The 23,556-nt window shown below is 38.7% G+C and overlaps 1 long non-coding RNA gene across 1 annotated transcript; it reads right to left on the bottom strand.

The window, feature by feature from the left end:
* Positions 1 to 15,078: 15,078 nt before the first annotated feature.
* On the bottom strand, positions 15,079 to 23,116 carry LOC108960539. Its single transcript, XR_005551123.1, has 3 exons — positions 23,068 to 23,116; positions 16,559 to 16,613; positions 15,079 to 15,219 (listed from the first exon to the last, which is right to left on the bottom strand). It is a non-coding gene; the product is annotated as an uncharacterized LOC108960539 (long non-coding RNA).
* Positions 23,117 to 23,556: the final 440 nt, after the last annotated feature.

Consider the following 23,556-nt stretch of genomic DNA (forward strand, 5'->3'; position numbering starts at 1 on the left):
AGTGGATCTATGTAGGAAACAACTCCAGAGCTGAAGTTAAAGGGATTGGCACCTGCCAATTGAACATGCGTGGTGGACGCACCTTGTTCCTACATGATGTTTTATATGAGATAGCTAGTATAATCACCTAGAGGGGGTGAATAGGTGCACAAACAAATTTTCGAGATACGGAAGCAATTCTAGGCAAACGATAGAAAGAAAAATACGATCAAAGTAAAGTAAAGGATAGGGAATAGAGAAATGAACACAAGATTTATAGTGCTTGGCTTATTCCAAGCCTACGTCCACTATTCGCACCGACAGCCCACCGGCTGGATTTCACTATGAACAAAGAGAAGTTACAGCACAGCTTTTCCTTGATTCCACAAAGTGTAGATGTTCTATCACACTTCCTCAAGGTTTCTCATGAATATAGACTCTCTTTTGTGTACACGGTTTTGCTCAACAAATGAATTGACTAAGAACAAGGAGCTTCAGACTTTGGAATTCTTCTATCGTGCACACTCTCGAACAACTGGAACGTCTTCCTTATATACTCCTTCATGCCATCATACCCGTTGGCACTTACCAAATGAATTCCTCCAATCTACCCGTTGGACAGAATCAATTTGGAAGATCATTCGAGCTATTAAAGGAACATGTCGATAGCCCATCAATCATGTTCGCCCATACAATCAGGATCTTGGTTTCCATAAGTAGAACCTTCCAAGTATACTTTGCCAATCATCGGATCCTTAATCTTCAAATCAATTATGACCAAATAAAGGATTCTGTTATGTCATATCCAGCCAAGAGATCTTCTCCAGTCGATAAGGCCACATCCTTAATGAAACATCCAGTTCTGGATAGCCTTTCTTCAACGGATTAGAAAGCTGTCAATGAGGATAGACTTTGAGTCTTGAGTCACGGCTGTCCGGAGGTCTTCGAGACTTTAAATAGTAGAGTCTCGCAAGCCTTCGGACTAGACGATGGAAACGTTTTGTCAACTTCAAAACACTTCAAGAGGATTTCTCCAACAATCTCCCCCTTTTTATGGTGACAAAACTTTCCTGCAGATTTGGAAAACTTTGACCGCAAAACATTTCTCAAACACATATGCATATCTTATAGATAAATGGCTAAATGAATAACACTAGAATCTGTAACCACAGAAAATAGGTTAGTCTAGTATGCAATAAAGCCATCCATAAGATATCAATAGTAGTTAATAATAAGCAATCAAATCCAAATCTCAGATTTAGTCCACATCCAGACACACAAGTCAAATCAAAACAAACCAGCCAAAAGTTCGACAAATTTAAGTTCAAAGTTTTTCAAGTCTCGCAACTCTCCCCCTTTTTGTCAGCATAAAAAAGATTGAGATGAAAATGAAGTCAAGGATTCTTGGGAACACGAACAAGCTGGAAATCTCCCATCGACTGAACGATGCCTTCTAGCCTTTTAAAGTCTTCCTTGGTGAGCAACATCCTCACCCTTTGCATTAGCCTGAATCAAGAGAAAGGGCTTGGATTTGATCATTTAATGAGCCCGAAGAGACTTGTCCTCGCATTCTGCAAGTTCGAACTTCACATCCCAATGCATATATCGACCTTGCATCTCCAAGAGAATATCCATCACTCTGCGAAAGTCCGCTGAATTGTCGGTCTGCGTGCGGCATTAGCACGATCGATGGAGTAAATGCGGATGATGGTAGATCAGCATAATCACGCAGATTTGGCGAAGAAACCTCATGACCTTCCTCGGGGGCGAGAGGCAAAAACTTCCTCTCGGATCTGCTTTGGGGATCGGCGACTCCCCTCCGGTTGCGGGATTTGAGGACATTCCTCTTTTCTCTTGGTCTCCCCCTGTGTTCATGCCTTCAGGTGGAGAGTGCTCCTCATGTTCTCCTTCTTCTTGATCTATTTTCTCTTCTTCTTGGATTTCAACTCTCTCTTGCTCAGCATCTCTTTCTTCTTCTTCTCCTCTTTCCTCCGTTTCTTTTTCCTCTCGCTTCTTTCTCGCTCTTGCTTCGTACGGTGATCGACTCTTTCTCGGGAACAGATCAAGCGAGATTCTTCAAAGCCATTGCGGAGATAGTGATGTTATCCTCATCATCTTCATCCTCAACGAGGAGAGCTCTTCTTCTCTTAGATAGAGCATCCATGGGCTCCTTCCCTTTCCTTTTTCCTGCGTAAGAGAATTGATGAGATTTGACTGGAGTTTTTTCTCCTTAAATTTCTCCAATGCCTTGCTTAGTTCCTTCAGACGCATCTTGGTCACCATTTTCAGTCCTACCACCATATGATCGCATGGTCGAGCACAAAGAATCTACGGAGGCTGAATGTTCAAATGTCTGAATAACTTCGTCACAAGACCTGGATAAGGAAGTTGTCCTCTGTCCTTCATCACAGCTCTATACATGTGGAACATAACAGTGTGAGGAAGTGAAAACCTTTTCCATGATGATGGCATACATTAGCTTTGCCTCGAACTTGAGACATCAGTCTTGGAAGTTGATTTCGGTCTGAGGCAATTGATTACAATTTTGTGCAGCAAGATGTTAAATGCACTCATCCTTGAATAGGAAATCTTTCCCTCTGTTCTCATGTCCTTAACAAGTTCCAGAGTAGTACGAGCAATAGAAACTTTGATCCGTTGATATCTTCCTCTCTCAACTCCTAACACATCTGCCAGCATATCCATATCCACAACAAAGTCTTGATCTTTGACACTGAAGGAGAATCTATTCGCATCCAAGAAACTAAGATTTGAATAGAAATAAGCAGTTAGTTGAGGATAGGCCTCGTGGTGTCGAGCAGAATTTCTCAAGTTGAAGATGACCGAACTTTTCCCTTAAGTTCACATTTACAGCATCCAGAAAATCAAAATCCACACTCCTAGGGTTTATCACCCCACACTTCAGCAATTTTTAGTATAGATCCTCCTGTTCCTTCGATCTAAACAACTCTCCCCTTTTTCCTCGATTTTCCGCCGCAACTCCCATTCTTGGTTGAAATTCGCTGTATAATTTATCATCATCATTTCCATCCACCGGATTAAATCCCCAATCACGAGGGTCACTTGGGATATTCGCAAGGGTTTCTTCTGCCACCCCCTTACGAGCAATTCCCAAACTTTCCATTTTTCGCAAAAAGATATATTCATTTCCATATCCTTTGTCCTTAAGAAAATCATCCACATAGTTCGATGGAGTACCAGTCCCTTTTAAAGCATGATACAGCTTATAAATAAAAGAGGGCCTTTGAACTCTTACGAGTCCGCATCTTCAATGATTTCTTCATTTTGATGATGATCAACATCTTGAGGACTAGATGGAGGAGAATGACGCTGCTGAGAATGTTGTGGGCTCTGGCTGCTGATTTGGAGACACTTCTTCTTGGTGAGATCAAAGTGCGTAGGCCCCTCACTCATTCGCCGTGGTCCCCTGCTTGCGATCCTCGAAGACTTTCTTGAAGACGACATCTTTCTTAGTCTTTGAAAGATTCCTTGCTTGACTTTCCCAAGAAAGATGACAACTTTTTCAAAGATTAAACAAGAGAAGAAAACAGGAATGGAAGATTGGTGCTTTTTAGGGTTTTGGAGTTAAGCGAGGAGAAACCATTGTATATAAGACAGATCGTAAGGAGGAATACCAATCGTCGTAATGGAAAGTGAAAAGATGCCTTTAAAAAAAATAACTGCCTTTTTCGAAAAATGGTCATTTCAAAATAACTCCTTTTTCTAAAGGAAACGATGCAATAATCTCGTCAATTAAAGATAGCGGTTGAGATAACAATGATAAACGTACCTTTTCAAGATGAGATTAGAGAGAGAGAATGACTTACAGTCAAAGTCTTGCAGTCAAAGTCTTATTTGTCTGAGTCTGAGAGTCTCTAGACTTTAACTTCTTCAAACCTCAAAATGTTGAGTTTGGAACGGATAATTTCAAATTGATTTTTCTCCAAAGGCTTTGTAAATATATCCGCCAGTTGGTTCTTTGAGTCAACAAACTGAATCATAATTTCTCCATTTTGAACATGATCTCTAATGAAGTGATGTCGAATCTCTATATGCTTTGCTCTTGAGTGAAGAATTGGATTTTTGGTGAGATTGATTGCGCTGGTGTTGTCACATTTAATCTCCGTGCATGAATCTTCAATTCCAAAGTCTCTTAACTGTTGTTTTATCCACGAGAATTTGTGAACAACAACTTCCAAGAGCTACATATTCTCGCTTAGCCGTAGAGAGAGCTACTGTACTTTGCTTTCTTGAAAACCAAGACACTATCCTGCCTCCAAGTAGTTGACAGGTACCTGAGGTGCTCTTTCTATCAACTCTGCATCCGACTAAGTCTGCGTCTGAGTACCCAAGAAGAGTAAAGTCTCCCCTTTTAGGATACCAGAGACCGAAGCTTGAAGTTGATGCAATATATTTGATAATACACTTTGCAGCATTTAAATGTGATTCTTTAGGGTCTCGCTTGAAATCGGCACAAATGCAAACACTAAACAAAATATCAAGTCTAGAAGCGGTAAGATAAAGAAGTGAACCGATGATACTCCCGTATAACTTTTGGTCGACTTTCTTTCCTCCTTCATCTTTATCTATCTTCACGGAGCTTGACATTGGTATATCGGCCTTTTGTAATTGTCCAGTCCAAACTTCTTCACAATATCATTAGCATATTTTTCTTGATGAATGAAAGTTCCTTCCTTTAGTTGTTTCACTTGAAGTCCAAGGAAGAAGGTTAACTCACCCATCATGCTCATTTCAAATTCATCCTGCATAGTCTTAGAGAATTTCTTGCACAGACTTTCATTAGATGATCCAAAAATAATGTCATCGATATATATTTGAACAAGTAGAAAACTCTTGCTTTCTCTTTTAATGAAAAGAGTAGTGTCTACTTTACCTTTAACAAATCCATTTTCAATTAAAAACTTACTCAGTCTGTCGTACCAAGCCCGAGGTGCTTGTTTTAATCCATATAGAGCCTTTTTGAGTCTGAATACCGAGTCCGGGTTTCCTTGGGTCTTCAAACCTAGGTGGTTGTTCCACATAGACTTCCTCATGGATAAATCCATTTAGGAAGGCACTTTTGACATCCATTTGGAATAACCTAAAATTCTTATAACAAGCAAAAATAAGTAATAATCGAATTGCTTCTAACCTTGCTCTTTTGGTGCGTAAGTCTCGTCATAGTCTATCCCTTCTTCTTGTGTGTATCCCTTGGCCACGAGTCTTGCCTTGTTTCTTATGACTTTTCCTTTTCGTTCATCTTGTTCTGAAAACCCATTTTGCTCCAATAACGAGACTTACCTTTCGGTTTAGGAGTCAATTCCCAGATATCATTAATACTTGAATTGCTGAGCTCTTCTTGCATAGCTTCAATCCAGCTTTCATCGATAAAGCTTCTTCTATGCTTTTGGGTTCTATTTCAGAAATAAGAGCCACAAAAGCACTAGACTCTTCGCGCCTTTTGGATCTTGTGCGAATTCCTTCGTTGATGTCGCCAATAATAAGATCTTTGGGATGACCGGACTTATGTTTCCGATTGCTGGTTAATTTGTCGATTGATGGTCACTTCCTTCACTTGAATCTTCAACAGTCACTTGTTCTTTGGTCCTTCAAAGTCGAGCTATTTTAGACTTTGTAGAGTCTGGAGCAGAGTTCGAGATTCTTCAAGATGAGTCGAATGGATTCATTTTGCATAGAGTCTTGGAATTTAACATTCATTGATTCTTCCCTTGTTTGAGTCTTCTTGTTGTAGACTCGTAAGCTTTGCTTGTGGTTGAATATCCAAGGAAGATGCCTTCATCGACTTTTCTTCAAACTTACCAACTCGATCATTTGCATTTTTCAGTATAAAACATTTGCATCCAAATACATGAAAATATGAAACAATAGGTTTCTTTTCTTTGAATAGTTCATAGGGGTTTTTTCCAGAATAGGCCTTAGAAAGACTCTATTTATAATGTAATATGCTGTAGAAACTGCTTCAGCCCAAAAACGTGAAGAGATGTTACTTTCAATTAAAAGAGTTCTAGCCATTTCTTGAAGAGATCTATTCTTTCTTTCCATAACTCCATTTTGCTCTGGAGTATATGGAGAGGAGAATACATGCTGGAAACCAGATTCATCACAGAATTTTGTAAAATCATGATTTTCAAATTCACCTCCATGATCTGTTCTTATACTTGAGATAACATACCATTTTTCATTTTGAACCTTTTTAGCAAACTTTTCAAAGTAAGAGAAAGTTTCAGACTTACTTACCAAGAAATATACCCAAGTAAATCGTGAGTAATCATCTACAATTACTAGGTAGTATTTCTTACCTCCAATGCTTTGTGTTCGGTTGGTCCAAAAAGATCCATATGCGAAGCTGCAGACACGGTTAGTGGAAACTTGATTTATTGGTTTAAAGGAATTTCTTACCTGTTTTCCCAATATACATGGTGTACATAGATCAGACTTTTGGTATGATAAATTGGGTAGACCACGAACAAGCTTATTTGCTGAGATTTTGGCTATTTGCTTCATATTGATGTGCCCGAGCTTTCTGTGCCATAAGTTTGCTTCGTCTTGGATTGAGATTAGACATTGTGATTCATCTAGTTTCACATCCAAGAGGTAGATATTTCCATGTCTTCGACCCATGAATGGTCGAGTAGAATCTTTACTAATTCGAGAACATATTCCCTCTTGAAAGTTGATTTTGAAACCGGTATCACATAGTGACTAATTGAGCAAATTGTAATTGAGCCCTTCCACTAAGGAAACATTGCTGATTGAGAGATTTCCAATCTTTACAGTTCCAAATCCCACAATTTTTCCTTTGATGTTTCCTCCAAAAGAAACTTTTCCACCATTTACTCGAACAAGCTTTATGAAGTAATTTGAGTCTCTGTCATGTGTCTTGAGCATCCACTATCCGGATACAATTTTACCTTTTTCTTGATAGTGACCTGCATTTAAAAAAGAAACTCAAACCTTCTTTGGTACCCATATTTTCTTGGGTCCATTGGTGTTAGTATGATATGCGGTTTTTGCCCATACCTTTTAACGAGGTTTCCAAATCATAGGACATTCTTTTTCAAAATGATCGCACTATTGCACTTTGAGCATCTAAGAGCATTGCGACCTCGGTTTTACAAAGATCCTTTTAAAATGATTTTTGTAAGCATCTCTTGTGGGTCTTTGTTTGATTCTTTCCTTCACTTTAGGAAAATCAATTAAATGAATGGTTTCAGCAGTCATTCCCAAACCAGATTTATTAAAATAAGGTCTTTGAACAGAGAGAATTTTTCCAGTTTCTCGGATCCTATAGAAAATCTTTTGGAAATATTTGAGATATCTTTTTTAAGAATGCATTTTCTTTTAAAAGATTATCTTCACTTTTTTAAGAGAAGAAACATTCTTGTCTAAACTTTTCACTTTTTCTTTCAAAATATTTTCCTGTTGTTTTAGAGCAGAATTTTCTTTCTTGAGTTCGGAAATTCTTTTAAGAGAAGTCTTAAGACTGAAACACAATTCATTAATATACTTTGAAACCTTAATAGGGATTTTGAAGTTACTTACCTCAAATTCGCTTTCTGAGTCTGAATCTGTCTCGGAATTTGAATCTGAATCCGATTGTGCCATCAGACATATATTGGCATAATCATCATCACTTTCTTCACACTCTGTATCACTCCAGGTTTCAGCTTTAAGAGCTTTTCGGTACTTTTCAGTTTTCCTTTCTTCTTCCTCAGAAGAGGACAGTTGGGTCTGATGTGTCCCTTTTTCTTACATTCAAAGCAGACTACATCTTTGTTTGATTCATCATCCTCAACAAACTTAGTCTGTTGCTTTTGAAAACTTTGTTTCTTTGGATTGAATCTTCTTCCTTTTCTGTTCAGCTTTCTGAATCTTCTTATCATGAGAGCAAGTTCCTCATCATCCATATCGTCTTGAATCTGTAACATCGGAATCATCATTAGATTTTAACGCAATGGATTTCTTACCTTTAGGGTCTTCGTCTTCATTGATTCGTTCCACTTCATAAGCGAAGAGTCCCAACCAACTCATCAACGAGATAGTGGCATGATTCTTTGGGTCTCTCGATTGAGGTCTTTATGTGATTCCAATCCTTGGAAAGTCCACGCGGTAGCTTGTTTACTTTCATGGGATCGAGAAATTGGTTGACCTTGATTTTCAAGACCATTCACGATTTACGTAAAGCGACTGAACATATCCGTTATAGATTCTCCTGGTTTCATTTTGAAGGCTTCATATTGACCGAGGAGAATGTTGATTCTAGTCTCTTTCACTTGATCGGTTCCTTCATAGGTAATATGTAATCTATCCCGAGACTTCTTTAGCGTAACACAAGAAGATATTCTGTTATATTGGTAGGAGATAAAGCACAAAATAAAGAATAAATTGCTTTTGCATCAAGAGCTTGTCTCTTGATTTTCTCTTCTGAGTCATTTCGCTAGACTCAACAACATCTTTTCCTCTTTCCGAGACGGATGCGGCTTTAGGAATGATTCCTTTTTCTACAACGTCCCATTCCAGAGGATCCTTTGATCTTAGGAATGCTTTCATCTTGTTTTTCCATATGTTGTAATCCTTTCCATCAAAGTAAGGTGGTCAGTATTGCTTTGCCCTTCTACCGATCTGGAGCCAACATACTAGCCATGGATCTTTAACTCAAGTAAAACACTTCAACAAAAGTGAGTACACAGGCTCTGATACCAATTGAGATAGCTAGTATAATCACCTAGAGGGGGGTGAATAGGTGCACAAACAAATTTTCGAGATACGGAAGCAATTCTAGGCAAACGATAGAAAGAAAAATACGATCAAAGTAAAGTAAAGGATAGGGAATAGAGAAATGAACACAAGATTTATAGTGCTTCGGCTTATTCCAAGCCTACGTCCACTATTCCGCACTGACAGCCCACCGGCTGGATTTCACTATGAACAAAAGAGAAGTTACAGCACAGCTTTTCCTTGATTCCACAGTGTAGATGTTCTATCACACTTCCTCAAGGTTTCTCACGAATATAGACTCTCTTTTGTTTACACGATTTTGCTCAACAAATGAATTGACTAAGAACAATGAGCTTCGAGACTTTGGAATTCTTCTATCGTGCACACTCTCGAACAACCGGAACGTCTTCCTTATATACTCCTTCATGCCATCATACCCGTTGGCACTTACCAAAGGAATTCCTCCAATCTACCCGTTGGACGGAATCAATTTGGAAGATCATTCGAGCTATTAAAGGAACATGTCGATAGCCCATCAATCTGTTCGCCCATACAATCGGGATCTTGGTTTCCATAAGAAGAACCTTCCAAGTATACTTTGCCAATCATCGGATCCTTAATCTTCAAATCAATTATGATCAAATAAAGGATTCCGTAATGTCATATCCAGCCAAGAGATCTTCTCCGGTCGATTAGGCCACATCCTTAATGAAACATCCGGTTGGATAGCCTTTCTTCAACGGATTAGAAACCTGTCAATGAGGATAGACTTTGAGTCTTGAGTCGGCTGTCCGAAGGTCTTCAAACTTTAAATAGCGAGTCGCAAGCCTTGAGACTAGGACCGATGGAAACGTTTTGTCAACTTCAAAACACTTCAAGAGGATTTCTCCAACATTATATGCTCGGAGATTCGTCGAAATTTAGTGTCTGTTTTGGTGTTGGTTAAGCTTGGTTTTAGTGTGAACTTCCATAATAGCGGTGTAGATTTGTATTTTGATACAAACTACTATGGTTGTGGTCATTTTCTGGATGGTTTTATTGTACTAAATGTTGACTGTGGTGATGTCAATATTTGTTATTCCATTTTCACGTCTTCTACTTCATATGATAATGATGTGAGCGTGTGGCATGCTAGACTTGGTTACATTGGCCAACAACGTATGAATAGACTAGCCAAAGAGGGCTTGTTAGGCAATATTGAAAAAGTCGATTTGCCTATATGTGAGCATTGCCTAGTAGGGAAAACGACAAGAAAACCATTTGGAAAAGGTAAAAGAGCTTAATTTCCTTTGCAATTAATTCATTCTGACGTCTGTGGTCCGATGAATGTGAGAGGAAAGCATGGGGCTATTTATTTCATCATATTTATAGATGATTATACTCGATTCGGATATGTCTATTTGATTTCTCATAAATCTGAAGCATTGAGTTGTTTCAAAAGGTTTATGAACTTGGTAGAAAAATAATTAGACAGGAAAATAAAAGTATTGAGATCTGATCGAGGTCGAGAATATTTGTCTGATGAGTTCAGAAAGTTATGTGATGAAAAAGGAATAGAAAGGCAGTTGTCTATTCCATATACTCCTCAACAAAATGGTGTTGCGGAGAAAAGGAACATAACCTTATTGAAAATAGTTAGGTCCATAATGGCGCATGCTAACTTACCTATCACTTTTTGGAGTGATGCTTTGTTAACTGCTGCCTATATACTTAACCGTGTGTCTTCCAAATCAGTTACTTCCACTCCATATGAGTTATGGACTGGTAGAAAACCGGACTTAAGTTTTCTTAAGCCATGGGGATGTGCTGCCTATACACATGAATCATTTCACAAGTTTGGGAAATTGGGTCCCAGAGGAAAGAAGAGTATTTTCATAAGATACTCCGAACACTCGAAAGGGTATGTGTTCATAGATGAGCAGGAAAGTGAGAGTATAACTGAATTTGAATCACGGGATGTCACATTCTTAGAGAATGAATTTCCTAAGAAGGGCGAAATATGTGAAGATTACTCCTTATTTGAAACCTTGGATCAAGATAATGAACTTAATGGAGTTCGTCCAAGTGGGAGTAACATGAGAAGTGATGAATTTAATTCAACTCACTCTCAATTACAACCACATGATGAGATGATATCGTCATTATCTAATCTGAGTGGGAGCATGATGGGGAATGATGTGCAAAGTGTACAATCTCTCATACAGCGAACAAGTCGCAAAAGTATTCTCCGTCGACGTTTTGACATCGAAGGGGAAACTTTCATAGTTGCTCTACAAGATGAGGATGAGCCAAGAAATATTAATGAGGCTCTAACTTGCCTTAGTAAGGAAAAATGGATTCATGCAATGGAAGAGGAGATTGAGTCAATGAAGTCAAACCAAGTTTGGAAACTGATTGATCTTCCAAAAGGACACAAAGCTATTGGGAATAAGTGGGTTCTCAAAATAAAGCGTAAAGCTGATGGTTCGATAGAGAGGCATAAGGCTCGCCTTGTGGCGAAGTGGTATAATCAACAGGAAGCAATTGATTATGAAGAAACATTTTCTCTGTAGTGAGATTTACCTCGATTCGCATTATTCGGCAATAGTGGCTAGTATGGATCTTGAGTTACATCAAATGGATGTAAAGACTGATTTCCTCAATGGAAAATTAGAGAAATAAATATTTATGGAACAACCTGCTGGTTTCATAATGAAAGGCCAAGAAGAAAAGGTATGTCGACTTTTGAGATCGATATACGGCCTTAAGCAGTCATCGAGACAATGGTATATACGTTTTCATAATGCCATAATGGCATATGATTTTACAATGATAGATGAGGATCATTGTGTATATATTAAAAGATCCAAAGATCAATTTGTGATCATATCATTATATGTTGATGATATACTAATGGCCGGAAGCAATATGAAGTTTGTAAATACTGTGAAGAGTTGGTTATCTTCCAACTTTGAGATGAAAGATATGGGTGAGGCTGCATACATTCTTGGAGTTAAGATTTCAAGAGATCGTTCGAAGAGATCATTATCTCTTTCGCAAGAAACATACATAAATAAGGTTCTTGAACGATTTCGTATGCAAAATTGTAAACCCATTAATACTCCTATTGCAAAAGGTGAAGGATTGAGCCATAAACTGTGTCCAAAGACTCTACAAGAGAAGGAACAAATAAAACACGTTCCTTATGCTAGTGCTGTTGGGAGCTTGATGTATGCTATGATGTGTACAAGACCTGACATATGTTTTGCAGTTGGAATGGTGAGTAGATACTAATCCAATCCAGGTCAAGCACATTGAAAAGCCGTTAATAGAATACTGAGGTATCTAAAGAGAACTGTTGATTATACGCTGAGTTAATCAAGGAAAGGATCTGCGACTCGAATGATATTCTGATACTGATTGAGGAGGAGATTTAGATGAAAAGAAATCTACCTTTGGGTTTGTTTTCTTACTAAATAATGGCGTCATATGTTGGAGCAATAAGAAACAAACATGTATAGCATTGTCCACGATGGAAGCTGAGTTCGTGGCACTATCAGCATCAATACAAGAAGGTGTTTGGCTTAAGAGATTTTTGGATCATTTAGGTGTTATTGGGTATGCTGCAAATCCATTATTGGTTAACTGTGATAGCCAAGCAGCAATAACGTACACCAAAGATCCAAAATATCATGGCAAGAACAAATATATAGATACCCAGTATAATTTTGTCAAAGATATGGTTACACGAAAAAATGTGAACTTACAGTACGTGTCTACGCATAGAATGGTAGCAGATCCTATGACAAAACCGATACCTAGAGATGTGTTTTGTGGCCATATGAAATCTCTAGGATTGCGTAGAGGCTGATGCACTGAATATTGTAATTTCCCTAAGTGTTCACATTTGATAAATTTGTGTTTTCATCATTAATGCCTATGAATCTTTGTTTGACGTTTATGCATCTTAATGTTTAGTGCATTATATATAATTGAGAAAGTATGTCGAACAGATAAGAGATTAGCCCACTCACACGGGTAATCACCTCTATTTACTGTGTGATAAATAGAGATAAGACGGTTTTTAAGCTTATTATCTATGTGATAATCGAGAGCTCAAGTTTAAAATATATATGTCGCCTTAACTAAGTGTTAAGATGAGGACATGATATGTACTATATCCGAAAGTAAAATACCCCACATATTTTACTTTATCTGTCTAAGATGCTAGATGTGAGTTCTGATGAATTTTGTGAATGAGTAGATACGTGAACTCAAGTTAGACATTGGGTATGTCTGAACTATCATTTGTACGGTATTGAAGGTGTAGACATACACTCCATGGGAAAGGAGTTAATACCGTAATATGTATTTCATACTACGTATGCATGAGACGACCAATAAGAGTGGCAAAAGTTTGATCTCAACTTTTATGCCGTGTGAGACTCTTAAGGAAAAGAGTTCCTCAATTTTAGTGCCCTCATGACTTTTACTTATTCTCAAGATTTCTATTTAGTGTTTGCTATCTTATGTTGCCAATCGTCATGAGTTGATTCGATCTAATGGGACATTTCTAGAAAAGCAAGCTCAACTGAAATTGAGAGTTTGAAGGAAAGAGGAAGATCGAATTTAAAGAATCACATTGTAGTTTTGTATTCACTAGTCGACCAATTATGACTGTTTTTGGGATAATCATAATTGTGAATACGATATATATATATATATATATATATATATATATATATTATCATTGTTTAAAAGAGATCAAGAAAGATATAAATGTGATTGATCGATCTAGGGTACTGCATACTAAATCTACTCAAAGTGTGATGCCCATTATGAGCTGCTATATATTCCTAACAGATGTATGGCAACGAGCTCTCAAAATATGATGGTCGCACGGATTATTCACCGTTATGAACGTTGTAGAGAGGTAAAAAGGATCATGTTCGGCCCACCATGTGCGAGTGAGAGATGATGGTTTTATTTATTAATTAATGTGATGGGCCTAAGTTGGCACGTCCGCCCATGTTGGGCCTAAAAGCCTGGCCTACAAGATTAGGGCCTATGGATGGAAGGATATGTTGAAGGGTTGTAACTTTTGAGGGAACGTCTTTTACCGAAGAGACACGTCCTTTGGAGAGGACGTATTTAAGGGAGAAAAGAGAGGGAGGAACGCACCTTTTCACAGTACGTACGTTCCTCCTCCCTCTCTCCCTCCAAAAGAAAAAACAGTAACAAGAGACGACACTCTCTTTGCTTCAAGGCGAATTGACGTCATCAGATCGAACGGGATCAGTTTTTCTTCCTCATATCAGCGTTGGTATTTAATCTGTGGCTAACAAGGTACGTTCGATTCTGTGATGTGCCTTAGGATCGGTGATACATGTGATTTTCCCGGGCTCGTCTTCCGCATTCGTTTTGGGGGTTCGATTTAGTGTCGAATCCGGTTTTTGAGAATCTGATATTCCTAACAATCTGTAAGAGCCATGCTGTGTACCATCTCTATTGTTGTAGCTAAAACGTGCAATTGTTCCTTGCGATGAAACTTCAAAGGCATGCTCCCGCTTTTCTTAAGATTCCTAGCAACAACCACACGTCTTGGAGTAACAAGCCTATGACCTCACATATAAACATGCAACACATACTAGATATTTAGTTTATGTAAAACATGTACGGCAGATCATATCCAAAACAAATAGAAGGATGTCACTATCAAGCCAGACAATTTCCTAACGCATGGTTCGATACAACTACACCAAACAACTCGAATTCTGCAGCAAATGTGAAACCAAGACTTTGAACAAAGCCAGTATGAAGAATGAGAACAAGTTAAGCAATATCATCACAATGAGTTACAGTGGAAGACAATGACCTCCCCATCTGCTCCTAGAACAATTGTGTGATACTTTGCAGCTGCAACTCCAATAAAACCTTTGCCCTTCAAATACTCAACCAGTCTTGGCGTGTAACTTTGATCCAGAATTGGAAGTTCCATAACCGAGCTGACCTTCCCTGTTGCACCCCCATGCAAATACTTCACCAGATTCAGAAACCACAGCAATGTGCTTATTTGCTGCAGCAACAGCAACAACTTCTGACTTAAGGGCGCTAACTCTTTGAGGAGTGGGCTGAGTATCCACGGAAGTGTATCCAAGCTGACCCTCTGCAAATAATCATAAAAAGGATTCTCATACTTAAAAAATATCACTTCACTTCAGTCAAGGAAGCAATGGGCATAAGAAGAGAGAATGTCACCCTGTCAGTTCTTCATTTCCCACTTGAAACACTAATGCATAATTGAGGTTAGACTACATAACATTCCAAATACAGTACAAAATGAATACTACACCATTCATGTCACACCCCAAAACCAACAAGAATGGGGGGTGACACGGCCGTCCTTCCACTCAAAGGACGCAGCCTCAAAGCTCCCAAAATCCATCTCTTAAAAGTCCCCACATCCATATCGCTCTCGTACCTACTCATCGTTAATCGAGAGACCTGAAAAATATTGTAAAATAGAGGGGTGAGCAACCACGGCTCGGTGAGTAGTGCATCTCTTCTAAGCGGATCGAGCACCCACTATGCATATTTATAAAATCAAACCGCAACTCTTTTAACCCAAATCTAGGATATAACAAACATAAAGTAATAATAATAAGTTTCATACGCTTCAACATAGCTATATTTCTAGCAAAAATAATCATTTCATAATAACATCGAAGTAAACATCAATGGTCTAATCCACTGATCAATCTCATTAATTCACACGCCAATGGTCCATTCCATTGGTTAATCTCATACCACACCAAACCCAGAAATATAACAAACCTTCGGGGCAAAATATAACATTTCTTACTTTAACACAATATGTTCAAAGCAAAAATATTTAAGATAATAATAGGCAAATGCCAATGGTCTAACCCATTGGTTAATCTCATAAAACATGCATCAATGGTCTATTCCATTGATTAATCTCATCAAACCACACATTGATAACCAAATGAAATTATACGTCGATGGTCCATCCAACGACTAATCTCAAATTACACGTCGATGGTCCATTCCATCGACTAATCTCAAATTACACGTCGATGGTCCATTCCATCGACTAATCTCAAATTACACGTCAATGTCCATTCCATCGACCCATCTCGTATCACATGTCAATGGTCCACTCCATTGACCAATCCGTTGCTCAATATCAAACCATGGTCACGATACAACGCCTAGTGACGAGGCGACCAAGATTCCCCCCTTGGCAAGGTCTCCACCTATTATTAGCCGGTGGCTCGGCCCACAAGGATATCCTAGAATAGTATGCGCATACCCACAAGTCCCTCGCTGGGCTCACAGCGATATTGAGCATCCACATCAATCAAAAACAACACAATCCATAATTCTCAAACCAAATCCATAAATCATTTCATATATCCCCAAAAGATTCGCAACTCAACTTATCCGCCAGAAATACTTTTCATAAAACATTTTCAAATAATTTCAAGACCCGTCTCATAAATCAATTTCAAATCAAATACATTTCAAAAAGCTCATCACAAATCGATATTCATATAGCCTTCCATAAACCATCTTAAATCCGAGATCTTCGTAAAAAGGTTTCACAAATTCAAAATATGTAATATTTCTCAACTCCGTTCATCAAACAGAATATATATTTCCACCAAAAAGTTGTCACGCTATTCTTAAATATCAAAACGCAGTAAATACCCGATCCAGATTTTATGCAATAAATATGCTTATTCATAACTCATAAAAATCAATCATTTATCATTTTGAAGACATGAGCTTGTAAATTCTTAGAAGAGATAGCACCACTCACCTGGGAAAGTCGAAAATCAACTACGACGCTAACTCGAACCAACGCACTCGGATCCCTAATAATTAACGGAAAAACATTATCAAAAGACCGAGTAAAAAGGATATTCGCATAACGACTCGTCTATACTAAACTTATTTTTCGATAAAACGACACCTATGCGCCACGAAAACTTGCATTTATCGAAAACCCAACAATTTCTCGCAAGACACAGCCCATGCGCCAACTTTGTCGCGCCATAACTTTCTCCAAAAAATTCCGTTTCAAGCCGTCTTATAGTCTTTAGAAAGATCTCTTAACGTACAACAACAACTCCAACTCAGCCACCCCAAACAGTACCGAAAACAACAAAAAAAAAAAAAAAGCTCGAAGCTTCTTGTTCGCTCTGATCAGAATGTGCCCCCAACTTCAAAATTCCGTTCCGGACAAACCGCAAGCTCAAATCACGATCCGTAAGATGCTATAGCTTCACAACATCCCAAAGTACCATTGCTATAAAAATATACAGCTTAACGACTCAAAAATCATACTTCGCCGCTCGATTCTCCCAAAATTCCGAATTTCAAGCCCTACGTCCGAAATTACTCCGATTGAACGAAGGGGAGCACGAGCGCTTACCGGTGCTGCGTTACGTAGTTAATGTGGCTTGGCGAGGCTCCCATGACGAGAACACACAAAACCCTTTTTCTTCTTCTTCTTCTTCTTCTTCTTCTTTCTCTCTTTCTTTCTTCTCTGTGTTCGAGCTCTCTACCGTCCCTCTCTCCCCTTCTTTCCTTCTCTCTTTCCGTTTTATCTCCTCCTTTTTCTTTTCTTTTTCCTTTTTTTTTTTTTGTCTTTTCTTCCTCTCTCTCTCTCTCTCTCTCTCTCTCTCTCTCTCTCTCTCTTCTCTTTTCCTTCTCCCGAAAACTCTCGATTCCTCTCTCTCTCTCCCGAAGTTTCTACCTTTTCTTTTCTTTTCTTTTCTTTTCTTTTTGACTGGGTCAAAACCCATATTTTTACATTCTCCCTCCAAAAAAATTTCATCCTCGAAATTTAGATATAAATTAATTACCAAAACAAAAGAGGGTATTTCCGTCTTGCCTCTTCCTCGAACTCGCAAGTGACCCTCTCTCGATATGATTTTGCTATTGAATCTTCACATATATTCTCGTTATCTTTTCATTAAGGATGCGTCTCACCACCAACCAGAAATTCATGAATTACTCCATGCTTCGATCCTGCTACAACTTGGGCCTTTTTCTTTCTTTCTTCTTGTGTTGGTGTTCACTTCATGCTGCTCCATAATTCGTCTAATCTCAAGCACATTATCTGAATTTCCTTTCGAAGCATATTGGGTTGATAATAACACGTGGAAACCATCATGGTCTAGCTGAAGCTCACCAAGTTTTCTTCCTATCCTCCTCCATTTTCAATGCCGTCGTACTTTCTACAAAAAAACCAAGAAGGGTTCATCAAGTAGAAATATCAGGTGCCATAGATATGCTCTCAAAGGTGCCAGCCAAAGGTAGAGACCACCCAACAGAGAACTTGGTTAGCTCTGGGATCATGATAAAGTCTAGAATCCATGAGAAGTGAAGAAAATTATACATTATACTTCATGAGCCAATCTGACTTCATACTTTTCACTTCATGAACATATGGTCCCTTGGTATAAAACAGTTTGTTGTACACTAAAAACTCAAACCGCCGAGTTAGAAAAAGAGGATCAACGATATAGAAATATGGTTTCTCTAACCATGCTAGATTGATACCAAATTGCATAAGTTCTTTCATCCCCTTGTAATTCCCCCTTTCTTTTTCTTTTTTTCTTTTTTTTTTTTAGCTTCTAAAAGCTTACCACTTCTACCAAGCCCACTTAACAAGGCTATGCAAGGTAGAGTGTTCGGTTTGCAGCCATACATTTCCATCTACTTAAGCAACTTTCTAGCTTGATTTACTTTACTTACTTGACAAAACCCAACGATAATAATGGTATATGTCATACATTTGGGATACAACCCTTCAAGGACATCTCGTTCACTATTTCCTTTGCCTTGCTAGATTCCCCTCCTTACAAAATGAATGAACTATGGCACTATGTTCCACTTTGCCAATTGGAAACCTCTCTGTTTTGCTTCCCTCAAAATTCAAGAGCCTCATCTCCATGACCATGCTTGGCAAGCACATTGACCAAATGATCATAAGTAATCTTGGTTTGGTAATAATTTACCGCTCTTACCATTTTCTGCAGCATCTCCCTCACTTCTTTATTCCTTCTCCTTACAAAGAAAATCCATGACAGGGTAGCAACTGACCTTATCTGTAGGCATGCCATTTGCAAGTTCTACAGTAGCTTTGATCTCAAATATGGTGCCTCCCTTTCCATATACAATATTGGCCTTGATGCTACACATGAATAACACAGGCTTCTAATTAACAAGCCCGAGTTTGCTCTTGATCCTTTTAAGCTGAAACTCTTTAAAGTTAGTACAATTGATAAGTACTTCACCGGCTTGGGGATCGTAGAATCTCTCTAACAAACTAATCACTAGACGTCCTACTTCCGCTTTGTCCCACTAGAGTGGTAGTTGTACCACTCGGGATGCCAAGAGAGAACCCATTGAATGTTTGCTCATTGGGCCTAGCTGCGTAGCTGAAACAAACATCCGCCAACTCAATATCTCATTGAATTCATCTAGTTTCTTTCCCTTAGAGTCAAAAGAATCGATTTCCGACTTCCTACGGATGGTCTCGAACATCTTCTATACAGCAGTTCAACCAATAGCAAATGCACTAATGTATGAAGAAGCCTACCTAAGAGACATGGAACCAATCAATGTTGCCATGATCACATCAGTCACTGCGTTCTTGTTATATCTCTTGTCTAACATCAACTTCGTGTTGTACCATATTGCCAAAGCAAAAACACTAAAAATGATGAGCATGACTTCTCCAAGATTTAGTAGGCTTCGGTGGACACTTCGTTTGTATGCATTCACAAGGAATTTGCTATAATTTGCGATTGCTCATTTCTCTCTGGTAAATGATGTAACCGTCTTAGTTAAACCACTTGTTTGTTCAACAAAATTTGCTGCCTTTACATAAGCCTTTGCCCGTGGAATACCATCTTGACATGACGAGGGACATGACTCTAGTCACAGTACTACCAGAGGAATCATGAAAAGTATAACCCGAGTCAATAGCCATCCCTTGATAAATGCCATCACAAAGCTCCCAACAAATGTCAACCTGAGCTATATGAACTTTCCCATGTTTCCACCCAAGCGTCCGAGATGAGAACTGTGTTGCCCAACATTCTCCTGGCCAACTCTTCGGTATTAGTCTATTTGTCAAAGAATGCAACATCTTGTCTCAATATAATTTGCAAATAAAGACCCCTTATTCTTGCAGCCGGTTGCTTGCCAGTGACCATCTAGCAAGACACCTAAAAATGCTGCCGCACCATACCTAAGCACCAGATAAACTTAAGAGGAATCTGAAGATTTCACAATCTCAACATAAGAACTTCCTTTTCAAGAAATGAGTTTCTCTGTAACAATCCATAAAGTCCATATTTGCAAAGGTTTAATCTTAGACACAAGAGCAACAATATCATTATTAGCCTAGCTTTAGCCGAACGTATTGATCAGTTGTTCAAACAAGGTGATCATAAGTGGTAGAGAAAAGCCATTCCCCACTGTTCCTATCAACCCAAACAACTATCAATAGCATATCAGTAGAATCTGCAAATGAGAATAGCTTGAGGAATGGAATAGAGTTCTCTTTTTCATCTCTTTTACTCTTGTTGGAATCCTGTTCATTCTCATTCACAGCAGGGTTCTTTGCCATTGCAGCTGCCACCTCAAGACTCCTTGATATAGCAGTTTCATTGTTTTCCGAATCTTTGGTTGCTTCATTTTCGATAGCCATGCCATTGTACCCGGGACACAAATCTATTATGCAACTTCATTATTTGTATATATGTAGAATTGTCTGGGGAGTTTCAAAAAAGTTAGCTTGCAAGTGCTATCTTCAGGGATCCGGATTATATACGATCCCGATTTGAAATTTTCACCACCAACTCTTCTATTATATGCACACTCAAAGATTGATCGTCCAACAAACAAAGTACGGTACCATGAGTCGCTCTCTCTCTCGATTGAAAACTTGTAACCCAACATTTCTTATCCTTAAACCCAACACTTTTGCCCCGATAACATCCTCCTTTATCACTCTTGACACATCAAGGCTTTACTCAATCTCTACACTATGACCCTTCAAGTCACAGATCTTCATAGTATCCACAGGGTGCTCCGCACCTTTAAACATTGCTGCACGAGTTTCAACCCCAAAAAGAAAAGACCTACATCCTAATACATAACAAAGACTAACGCGCTAAAACTAACACACCCTCACCACGTCCCATAAAATTTACACCCAAAAGATCACAACCTAGGCTCTGATACCACAAGATGTCACACCCCAAAACCAACAAGAATGGGGGGTGACACGACCGTCCTTCCACTCAAAGGACGCAGCCTCAAAGCTCCCAAAATCCATCTCTTAAAAGTCCCCACATCCATATCGCTCTCGTACCTACTCATCGTTAATCGAGAGACCTGAAAAATATTGTAAAATAGAGGGGTGAGCAACCACGGCTCAGTGAGTAGTGCATCTCTTCTAAGCGGATCGAGCACCCACTATGCATATTTATAAAATCAAACCGCAACTCTTTTAACCCAAATCTAGGATATAACAAACATAAAGTAATAAGAATAAGTTTCATACGCTTCAACATAGCTATATTTATAGCAAAAATAATCATTTCATAATAACATCGAAATAAACATCAATGGTCTAATCCACTGATCAATCTCATTAATTCACACGCCAATGGTCCATTCCATTGGTTAATCTCATACCACACCAAACCCAGAAATATAACAAACCTTCAGGGCCAAAATATAACATTTCTTACTTTAACACAATATGTTCAAAGCAAAAATATTCAAGATAATAATAGGCAAATGCCAATGGTCTAACCCATTGGTTAATCTCATAAAACATGCATCAATGGTCTATTCCATTGATTAATCTCATCAAACCACACATTGATAACCAAATGAAATTATACGTCGATGGTCCATCCAACGACTAATCTCAAATTACACGTCGATGGTCCATTCCATCGACTAATCTCAAATTACACGTCGATGTCCATTCCATCGACCCATCTCGTATCACATGTCAATGGTCCACTCCATTGACCAATCCGTTGCTCAATATCAAACCATGGTCACGATACAACGCTTGGTGACGAGGCGACCAAGATTCCCCCTTGGCAAGGTCTCCACCTATTATTAGCCGGTGGTTCAGCCCACAAGAATATCCTAGAATAGTATGCGCATACCCACAAGCCTCATTGGGCTCACAGCGATATTGAGCATCCACATCAATCAAAAACAACACAATCCATAATTCTCAAACCAAATCCATAAATCATTTCATATATCCCCAAAAGATTCGCAACTCAACTTATCCGCCAGAAATACTTTTCATAAAACATTTTCAAATAATTTCAAAGCACCGTCTCATAAATCAATTTCAAATCAAATACATTTCAAAAAGCTCATCACAAATCGATATTCATATAGCCTTCCATAAACCATCTTAAATCCGAGATCTTCGTAAAAAGGTTTCACAAATTCAAAATATGTAATATTTCTCAACTCCGTTCATCAAACAGAATATATATTTCCACCAAAAAGTTGTCACGCTATTCTTAAATATCAAAACGCAGTAAATACCCGATCCAGATTTTATGCAATAAATATGCTTATTCATAACTCATAAAAATCAATCATTTATCATTTTGAAGACATGAGCTTGTAAATTCTTAGAAAAGATAGCACCACTCACCTGGTATAGTCGAAAATCAACTACGACGCTCACTCGAACCAACGCACTCGGATCCCTAATAATTAATGGAAAAACATTATCAAAAGGCCGAGTAAAAAAGGATATTCACATAACGACTCGTCTATACTAAGCCTATTTATCAATAAAATGACACCTATGCGCCACGAAAGCTCGCATTTATCAAAAACCCATCAATTTCTCGCTAGGCGCAGCCCATGCGCCAACTTTGTCGTGCCATAACTTTCTCCACAAAATTCCGTTTCAAGCCGTCTTATAGTCTTTAGAAAGCTCTCTTAACGTACAACAACAACTCCAACTCAGCCACCCCAAAACAGTACCGAAAACAACAAAAAAACAAGCTCGAAGCTTACTGTTCGCTACAGTACCAGAATGCGCCCCCAACTTCAAAATTCCGTTCCGGACAAACCGCAAGCTCAAATCACGATCCGTAAGATGCTATAGCTTCACAACATCCCAAAGTACCATTGCTATAAAAATATGCAGCTTAACGACTCAAAATCATACTTCGCCGCTCGATTCTCCCAAAATTCCGAATTTCAAGCCTTACGTCCGAAATTACTCCGATTGAACGAAGGGGGAGCACGAGCGCTTACCGGGTGCTGCGTTACGTAGTTAATGTGGCTTGGCGAGGCTCCCATGACGAGAACACACAAAACCCTTTTTTCTTCTTCTTCTTCTTCTTCTTCTTCTTCTTTCTCTCTTTCTTCTTCTCTGTGTTCGAGCTCTCTGCCGTCCCTCTCTCCCCTTCTTTCCTTCTCTCTTTCCGTTTTATCTCCTCCTTTTTCTTTTCTTTTCCTTTTTTTTTTTTTGTCTTTTCTTCCTCTCTCTCTGTCTCTCCTCTCTCTCTCTCTCTTCTCTTTTCCTTCTCCCGAAAACTCTCGATTCCTCTCTCTCTCCTGAAGTTTCTACCTTTTTCTTTTCTTTTCTTTTCTTTTCTTTTTGACCGGGTCAAAACCCATATTTTACAATTCAGAAACCAAATGAATTTCACCTCTTTTAGATCCCCAGGTGAACACTTCTCCACCCTCAGTAGCAAAAACAGTGATGTTCAGCTGCTGAAATTGATTTCACACGACGAGATC

Source organism: Eucalyptus grandis, chromosome 5 (assembly GCF_016545825.1).
Source record: "Eucalyptus grandis isolate ANBG69807.140 chromosome 5, ASM1654582v1, whole genome shotgun sequence".
Classification (NCBI taxonomy): Eukaryota; Viridiplantae; Streptophyta; class Magnoliopsida; order Myrtales; family Myrtaceae; genus Eucalyptus; species Eucalyptus grandis.